The sequence below is a fragment of the Cryptomeria japonica genome, chromosome 8 (assembly GCF_030272615.1).
Source record: "Cryptomeria japonica chromosome 8, Sugi_1.0, whole genome shotgun sequence".
Classification (NCBI taxonomy): Eukaryota; Viridiplantae; Streptophyta; class Pinopsida; order Cupressales; family Cupressaceae; genus Cryptomeria; species Cryptomeria japonica.
In genome coordinates, this window is record NC_081412.1 from 459919023 (window position 1) to 459929789 (window position 10767).

Sequence of the window (10767 nt, forward strand, 5' to 3'; positions counted from 1 at the left end):
TTCCTTCTTTGTTGTTCTCATTTGCAATAACTGCATATACATGACCTGCATTTAATAGAAGGATATAAGTTAATACCAAAATCAACATAAATTAATACTAATAAATTGAGCTTAAAATTGATTTTACCCATGTAACAAATTACAACCCTTTACCTGATTCAACTATGTCTGATACATGGTCAAAATCCATTGATGCTTCAATCTGGTTCATTTGTAGTGCTCTAGAATGTTGATACGTATCTAGGGTTTGCAAAGGTCTACAAGACCATTGGTCAACCCACTCTTTTGATTCATATTCATCCCACATAAAATACATACATGAAGAGAAAAAGCATGCAATTTGTCTAGTATACATAACTAGTGATGTTGCATTTGAACTTCTAAATGAATGCATGTCACTTGATCCTATAAGTGTACAACAATCTAGATAGTTTTCAATGTTTGATTCACGTATTAACCAAAAATATATAGAAACCATAGACTTACTTGCATTACCTGGTCCCATCGTAGAGTTACACCATTGCACTATTGTTTCTGCATCTATTAACATTGCACCACCTTCATACTTCAATTCCTCTCTAGTAAGAGCTCTTTTCACACATGCTCCCACACCATCATGCTCTCCCTTTCCATGCCCCGCCTCAATGAAATTACAAAAATGTTGCACACCACTTGTCACGTGCATCCTAGTCAACCAATAGAACATCCTTGCATTCTTGAATTGTGTGGTGCAATTGTCTGACCATATTAAGTGTTTGTTGTATCTTATATATCTTTTCCTTAAAATATCATAGAAGACTATAAACCATCATTTCTCAAACTCTGAGGAATGAGTACGATCATCGCTGACATAGAAGTGATATTCTCTTATAACCTTTCTGTCCTCCTCGATGCTATCATGTGCATGCATGAATGCTATGTGTACAAAAATTGTAACTTGTGTTGAGTGGTAATACATAGATTGTACATCATTTTGTGGTTTTAGTGTATAATTCTTAGCAAAATCAATGACATAGATAATAGTGCCAAGGGGGAAAGTGTCCTTGCACAATTTGAATTGCTCATCTAACTGCCTAGCTCTATGTGTGTGACCTATGTACTCATACACTGGTTTCTCTTGAAACATCTTCATAAAATCAGCTATGCATATATCCCTTTTCACTAACTCACACCTCTTTAATTCTTTTCCATCTTTAACACCATATGTGACTACTTGTATTTTCCAATAGAAACTAGTTCCTTACCAATTTCATGTGTGCTATCTAGATGTAGGCATCTATGTAATTGTTGCAAACCACCACATGTAGGCCAAAAACCTCTCAAACACATCATCTTATAGTAAATGCACCCGTCATCTCGTCTACATAGTACACTTGAGATAAATTCTCTCGGTGTCTTAGGAGGTTCTTGTAGACCACAAACCTGCAAAACATCATTAGTGTGCAAAGCACAACATATATAGCGATAAATATCATAATGCATGGAAAATTCAACATAGACCCTACAACAACATGTAGTACGTGCATGATTAATCTTAACATAAAATGGTTTTGTCATCTCAAAACATCTTTGACTAATTTTAATTTGAAGAAAGCTTTGAAGAAACCTTTCATAAAATTGTGTTTGAGTTGTATCTAAATAGTGTTTTGGATTTGGCTCACGATTTCTAATTCCAATTTGTCTTCTAACAACATCTCCTTGGTTGGGTGAAACCCTTGTGTTGTCATGCCAATATTTCTCAATTAACATTCTTAGTGCATCAACAACAACCTTGTCCTTGCGTGGGAGTCTACCCGAGAATGCCCAAAGAGAATTATTGTTAGGATCCTCGATTTTCTCTCACCTCTCTAAGGCATAGTGTAATGTGGTTCTACTTATCCTTAATGACTTTCTTATTTTGCTTATTAAACGATATTTTTTCATTTCCTTTTCCATTATGGTTGATGTGAGGACACGACGAGTAACATTAGCATCTTTAGTGCATGATTTCAAACCAATGGCTTGGTATGCATCAAAAATATTTCTCACAATGGTTCTTTCACTATTATTTTTGGATGTTCTTAACCCCAAAATTTTCATTCTCTCTCTAAATTTCAGATTTTTAATCATTTCAACAACTAATTGGAATCTTCCACTTTGATTTAAATTTTCAAAATAGTTATTCCAAATTCTTCTAACCGTTCTTCTACAAATTCTTTTAGAAACTTTATCATGCATTGACTTCTCAATATTTTCATCAATGTCTATTAGGAACTTTGGTTTTCTACGAATTATTCTAAGAGGTGTTAAGATTCGTGCATGCTCTTCATTTTCATTAGGTGCATTATGTGATTATATCACATCAAATTCAAATGGTATATATTCTTCAACTTCATTAACATGTACATTCACCAAATCATTTTCAAATGGTGTATGTTCATTGCATTCATTAGGTGCATTCATCATATGCATTTGCATTAACTTGTATGTTGATCATTTTGATTTGGTGCATTCATCATATCAATTTCAATTGTTGAATGTTCATCACTTTCATTAGGTGCATTAGATGAGGTACCTTCACGTAATCTCCTCATACGCTCCCTTTGTCTTTCCTTTGTTGCCTCTCTTTGTTCATTTGTTCCTCTCTTGTTCTTTCCCATTGTCCTACACGTAACATAATGATGACAATCCACAATCAAATAGAAAAAAAATAACAAATGATCATCATTTTGTTATAATCTAAAGTAACAATAATTAAATAACTTTAAAAAAAAAATTACAAGACAAATCAATCATGATCAAAGAAAAATAAAATAAACGATCATCATTTTGTTATAGTATAAAGTAACAATGATTAAATAACTTCAAAAACAATCCAATATACGAGACAAATCAATCATTTCAAAGAAAAAGTGACAAAAAAATATGAAAACCTGATTGTTACCATCCTAGAAAATCATGTGCAAAAGTAGTCGGGCCTTCAAATAACTTGCAATGCTGGTTTTTAGGCTGTTTGGACTAAAATTTATTAATATTTTCCCATAACCTGTATGGGTTATGGAAACTTAATGTGAATGTTCACAATTTCTCATAACTCGTACGGGTTATGTAGAACTAGAAGTTTTGACCTTAGTTCTACATAACCCGTACGGGTTATGTAGAACTAGGAACCAAATAGGAAGTGGGGAGAGAGAGAGAGAGAGAGAGAGAGAGAGAGAGAGAGAGAGAGAGGAATAAAGAGAAGGGAGAGAGGGTGAGAATAGGATTGAGAGAGAGAGAGAGAGAGCAAATAGGATAAGGAGATAGGGAAGGAGAGAGAGGGAGAGGAGATTGGGAGAGAGGGAGAGGGAGGGTGAAGATGGGGAGAATATGATAAAGAGAGGGAGAGGGAGAGAGAGAGAATAGGAGGGAGAGAGAGAGAGAGAGAGAGAGAGAGGGTGAGGGGGAGAGAGAGAATAGGATAATTATCCTATAACGAGAGGGGGAGGGAGAGGAGGGAGAGGGGGAGGGAGGGGAAGAGAAAGAGAGAGAAGGGGGAGAGGGTGAGAATAGGATAGGATAATGAGAAAGAGTTGGAAAATATAACGAGAGGGGGAGGGAGACGAGGGAGAGGGAGAGGGAGGGGGAGAGAAAGAGAGAGAAGGGGGAGAGGGTGAGAATAGGATAGGATAATGAGAGAGAGAGAGAGAGAGAGAGAGAGAGAGAGAGTAGGAGGAGGAGAGGGTGAGAGACATGAGGTAGAGAGAACGAGAAGGAGAAAAGGGTGAGAGACTCGACAGAGAAAGAAGTGTGAGGGGGAGAGAGATGAGATAGAACTCAAGGATGATAATTAGGGCTCTAAATAGACAGAGACGGTGATGGGGGAAGGAAGACGAGAGAGAGAGAGAGAGAGAGGAAAAGAAGAGAGACGTGCATGTATACAAACATATATATATATATATATATATATATACATAAAAACATATTATATATGTATGTCTATACATATGTGTAGTAAATGCTAAGTTTACAAGCATACATTATTATGTCTTCATAACCCGTACGGGTTTTGTGAAACACAAAATAATGGTTTTAGTTCTACATAACCCGTACGGGTTATGTAGAACTGCGAATAGTACTTCTTTTTTCAAAACTTGTGCGGCTTTTGTCTTGGTAAGAGGGTTGGAAAATGACCCTAAGGCTTGCAAGCTCATTTTCCCCCCATTTTTGTCCCTTTACACATTTTTCATCGTCCAACATGATTTATTGACTTCGTTGTCATCAGGTTTACAAATGATCAAGTGGGTATCTCTAAAATTACCACCATAATCTCACATGTCTTCTTAGTTTTCTGACCATATAAATTTTTCTATTTTTGGATAACATTAGCATAGTAAACTTTAATTTTCTTTACCAGTGCCTTGACAGTCCTCACACACATATGTTGACCATTTTTTTAATAAATTTTGATATACTTGACCAAATTCAAAATAAATTGCATATTATTGTTCTACACTAGAATCTATACACTTTAAAAAAAAATTGCATTTTTTTATTATTTTGACGCAAGTTATGCCCAACACACGAACAGGTACCAAATTTTTCAGGATGTGGTCATTTCAAAAAATCATAAAAGAAAAATACTCAATGGAAAATTACAAAAAATATACAACTTCTAGATCTCACTCTCACCTATCATCCTACCAAAGGGTTTTGGAGCACACGAAATACTAAATCTAACTATATATTTTGTGCAGCACATGAAAACAGCTATGTTATATTTTTCTGAAAAAATCAGGAACATTTTTTCGTGTGTGAGAGGTTTGACCCTCTTAATATTATGCATTTTTTTTTTTTAAATAGTAGTTTAGAAACTAGATTCAGAGTACTACAATTCTTATTATTTTCTCAACTCCTAGTTTTGAGTGCATGACCTTCAAATATCTCTTTGAAGTTCAGGTTTACCTATTTTTCTAAAAAAAAAAAAGTGGCCACTTATACCCTCCTTTTTGTTCACCATGTTGGTGAACTTACCCATATATAGTTTGTTCAAACACACAATCCACACATATATAAAGTATATATAATAAAGTTTAAACATTCATATAACTGAGTGTTAAAGGTCAATATAGTATTTACATAAAGTGAATGTGAAGTTCAAACGTATTTCACACATAGTTTGTTCAAAGACACACTTCACATGTATACAAAATAAATGCTAAATTTTATAAATCTTCACCCAAAGTAAATAGTCAAAGTTCAAATATGCACAGAGTGAATGCTAAAATCAAAACTCTTCACACAAACTGAATGCCAAAGTTCAAACATGCTTCACACAAATTTAATCAAACTAGTCATGAAGCAAATATTGGAGCTCAATACACACGAAGCAAATGACAAAGTTAAAACACACTTCAAACAAAGTAAGGTCAACCACACACAAGGTGAATACAAAATGTTAAAAAAACACTACACACATACAAAAATACACCAAAGTTCAAACATGCACATAAAGTGAGTGTCGAAGATAAAACACGCTTGAAAGTGAAATTAAGTTCAAACACAACCACCCACACAAATTAACAAACAATAAGAGGATTATATATAAATGAATGGTAAAATAACTTTGACACACTTCATACAAAGTTAGTTCAAATGCACTCCCACTCTTCCTCTTCTTTGAATAAGAAGATATCAAAGTTCACTCACACACTTCAAACAAAATTCAAAACTATAATAATGGGGTGCTAGAATTCAAACATGCACACAAAGTGAATGCTAAAGTTCAAACTCAATTCCAACAAATAGCTTGTAGATGCCAAAGTAAAAAACACTAAACAAATAATTTTAGAAGACACTTCAAACTATAACAATCTAAAACTTATACTATAAGAAAATAAAATTACTACTTAACAAGTAAACATGATATGCAATTTAAAAAAAAAAATAAGTACCTAACTGCTTCAGCTGAAAATGAAATTCTTTAACTATACAATTTCTCTTCAACATAACTGAATCTAACTAACTTCATTTGAAATAGGAAATGTAAGAATGTAAATCTTTCATATCTTAAACTTTATTTCATAATAACAAATAACATGCATTTTTACATAAGAAAGAGAAAGAATTAGATATTATTGAGAAAACAAGTTAACAACTAAATCACTCTTAGAAGTCTCAGCATTGTTGTGGAGAGGGAAAGCATTATCAAGGGCTTTACCTCCAACCACAAACCACAAACCTAGCAGTCCCCTACACACCTTCCTTCTAGAAGTGGCCCTATAGAACACTGGTCACATGTTATAGGTACCTCTTAACTAGTATGATTGTTCTAACTAGGATAGTATATGATTCATGTGAACGTCCAACCACAAACCACAAACCTAGCAGTCCCCTACACACCTTCCTTCTAGAAGTGGCCCTACATAACACTGGTCACATGTTATAGGTACCTCTTAACTAGTATGATCGTCCTAACTAGGACAGTATATGATTCATGTGAACGTCCAACCACAAACCACAAACCTAGAAGTCCCCTACACACCTTCCTTGTAGAAGTGGCCCTACAGAACACTGGTCACATGTTATAGGTACCTCTTAACTAGTATGATCGTTCTAGCTAGGACATTATATGATTCATGTGAACTGACGTTCACATGCATAACACTGTGCTACCTTGACAAAAGTTTAATAATTGTAAGCACATTCCACGTGTTGTCAGTAATCACCCCCCTTACTCGACTTGTACGTCACATCCGAACCCAACTGACTCATTGGAAAATTGATCACAAGACATCTAATTGATTCTAAAATGTCCTTAGACACTACAATTCATAACGACCTTCAAGGTACAAACTTAAACCACTACAAGACAATTTCTCTATAATTACTTACCAATGATCTCCCTGACGATTAAGAGTTTTAAGCAATTAAATAATTAAAAAACACTTTAAAAATAGACTTCTCAAATTAGCTAAACATGCTTGAACCACTACCAGTTTCCTATGACTCAACTATCTTTTTTTCTTAATGACGACACAATGAGATATCGCATACTCAGATCTTTTACTTAAACATAATAACTGACATGATATAAGTGACTGTGCTAATCTAGTTCCTTGACCCATATGACAATTTAAATACATAATAAAAAATTGACATGATTGTCTTCATTATAATTGGTTGATGAGAGCCAATGGACTGCGCAAAAATTAAGACTTGAGCTCGCTATTTGAATTCAAGTAATAGAAATCTTTACTTATCATTGCTACCCTATTTGGGTCTTTAAGTCATTCAAAAGTTCTCTGAGACATCGACTCTCCTCTGTTTACTGTTGTAATGGTTGGAGATGCATGGTGATATGATATCAAACTGTGATCATTCTGATGATCTCACAATGGCATTCTTTCAAAGATACAAATTACAACAGTGATCGATCATAATTATCTCACTATGTCAAACTATCAAAAGATTACATAATAGAACAATGATCAATCATAATGATCTCACTATGGTATTCTAACAAAGAATTACATAACAGAACAATGATCGATCATAAAGATCTCACTATGACATTCTATCAAAGAATTACATAACCCAAATAGTGATCGATCTTGATATATTCATTTTACAAGCAACGAATGAAGAAAATACAGTACAAACTTTTTAGTCTGAAGATAACTATTAAATGTTGCATATGGCAAAGGCTACATGCCCAACTCTTTGACAGGAGTCGAGTGTTGCACAGGATACTTTTTTATCTCGTCCCCTCTTTTCAAACTCCCTTGTTGTTACAATATTAATAATTGTCTGTCTTAAAGACCCTGCGTTTTTTCGCAGTTCTGAGAAAATGTAGTTATAGCTTGTAACGAGAGCATAAACTCCCCATCGATAAAGAACATACATAAGTAGTCTCCACCACTCTATCGCATCTCATAGTCGTAGCTGTTACAAATGGGGAGTGCTGCGGTGGCGTTACACCTACCACCCCAACTTGCTACTCAACAACACCAAAATTATCTCAGCTATAATAGCCTTAATATGCATAAACCTTATATTGCTCAATACATTATAAACAAATATATATATATATATATATATAAAAGTTGCTCTCTACCTATGTGTATGTATTGAATATAGAATCATTCATATATATTTATATATGCATATATATGTATGTATACATATGTACATATATGTATGTATCTATATATACATACATATACACGCATATATATATATATATATATATATATATATATATATATATATATATATATATATATATATGTATGTATGTATGTATGTATGTATGTATGTATGTATGTATGTATGTATGTGCATACATGTATATGTATGTATGCATGTATATATGCATGCATATATACATGTATATGCATGTGTGTGTGTGTGTGTGTGTATATATAGTACCAATTTTCTCTTTTCTAAATTATTAAGACGATTATCTCGAACCTAAGGCCAACATATCTGTAGGTTCAAAGCTCGATGGCAATTTCGTCCTTTTCCAAGGTCTTCATTCCTCTCCTTGATAATAGTCTCCCTCCCTTATGAGGGCATTACCTATCCAACATCCACTTAGACACAAAAAAGGTACTTAGACCAAATCTTAGGCTTCTATGATTCCACAAATTAAATAAAACATATTAGCCAACAATAATATAAGTATTCATGCCTTGATATTTTCATCTCTCCAATGTTCATTATACTTGCAATTTTAGTAATATAAATTTCCAAAACAAAAATAAAATTATTCATTTAAAGAGGGATGTAACATACACTCTCCCTTGTGAATCATCATCTTCGATGATTAAATAATAAATTAAGTCTTATAATAAAAGATTTTGCTCAAATCAATAACACATAAAATTTTCAACTATTTTGGAAAATATAAGGAAATTTTTGAAGGATTTCAGCATAATCCTCCCATGTGGCACCTTCCTTTGCATATTGGTCCCACTGGACCTTGCATTGTGTAACCTCATGGTTATGTAAGTGAAGCTTACCTACCTTGAGCACTTTGAGATCATGACCACACCTAGATCTTGCACCTACATGGAAATCTGGTCAATCATGTGGGCAAAGTTTGCATGGTACTTTTTAAGATAATAAATATGAAAAATATTGTGCAATCGGGTGAGAGTTGGAGGTAGAGTGATCCTGTAAGCCGCCAGGTTGATAACTTTAAAGACTTCAAGTGGACTTGCATATCTTGGTGCCAGTTTAGAAGATTTTTTAAATTTAATTGAACTTTTTTGAGGATTAACTTTGAGGAGTACTTTCTCTCCTACCACCAACAATCTAGGAACTCACTTTGCATCTGCATAGATTTTTTGTTAATCGTTAGCTTCTGTTAACCTTTGCCTAATCAACTTAAATTTTTCCTCCAATTTTTAGAGCATTTTGAGACCAAGGGTTATCCTATTTTCTAGCTTATCCCAATTGATAGGATTTCAACACCTCCTCCCATACAGTGCCTCGAATGTCGCTATCTTAATGGCTAACTAGTATAGTTTATTGTAAGAAAAAACTACTAGAGGTAGGTAATCCTCCCACATGTATTGTTAGTCCATACAATACACTCTTAGAATATCCTCTAAGAATTGGTTTACTTTTTTTGTTTGACCATTTGTTTCTGGATGATAAGTTGAGCTGATGTTCAACTAGGTGCCTAGAGCTGCAAAAAAAGTTTGCCAAAATCTAGATGTCATTTTGGCATCTCTATCCAATATGATATTTTTCGATACTCTATGCAATTGAAAAATTTTATGAACAAACTCAAATGCTATAATGGGTGCTCCATTTGTCAGATTACCTGGTAAAAAGTGAGCTATCTTGGTGAGTCTATCCACCACTACTATTATTACATTATGTATCTTTCTCGACATAGTAAGCCCTATACAAAGTCAATACTAATGATTTGTTGTTTGCAATCTCGAATGGCGAGTGGCTACAATAGTCTTGCTAGATGTCAATGTTTTGTTTTCACTTTGACATTCAAAACAACTTGCCACAAATCTTGCAACATCTCTCTTCACTTTTTTAGGGAAATAGTTTTTATCTACACATTATTTTTAGTGTTAGACTAAAAAATAGTAGTGTTATTTGCTAATGTATTTTTGAGTTGTAAACATCAATGTTTATTTAGATTATAAATGTGGTTTCTTGTATTTTTATTTTAAGTTAGAAGATTGTATTAATAATACTTGATCTTCTAAGAAATTAAAAAATTATTAACATAATCTTATATGAATAATCGAGAACTTAAGTTATGCATAACTTAAAAATGGACTGAAAAAGGACAGAGCAAAAAAACGTATGGCGGTAAGGAGCAGAATCTTAAATCATTCGACGAAGGTTGGGAGGGCAAGAACTGCTTGGCACCAGCCTGTAAGAACCTAGGCAATTTGAATGGCGATGAGCGGGAGCACATCTAGACAATTGATGTTTCTGAGCAAATTGAAGAAGATGTTGAATTCCTCAAGGATTTAGCAATTATTTGCAGGTTCATTGGGGTTAAATAAGATTGCAAGAGGATATGCAGGTGGATCGAAGATACATGGCGTACACCCCAGATCACCAAGTTCCTACCAAAAGGCTTCTTCATTGTTATTTTTGCAACCGAAGAAGAGCGACAAAAGATCCTAGATGGTGGCCTTTGGACTATGGATTCTAAACCCTTATACATACAATGATGACATATATAGGAACTTTAATCTGCTTAAAATAGATCCCTATGACAAACCGATCTAGATTCAGTTAAACAACCTCCCAATGGAATACTGGACAAAA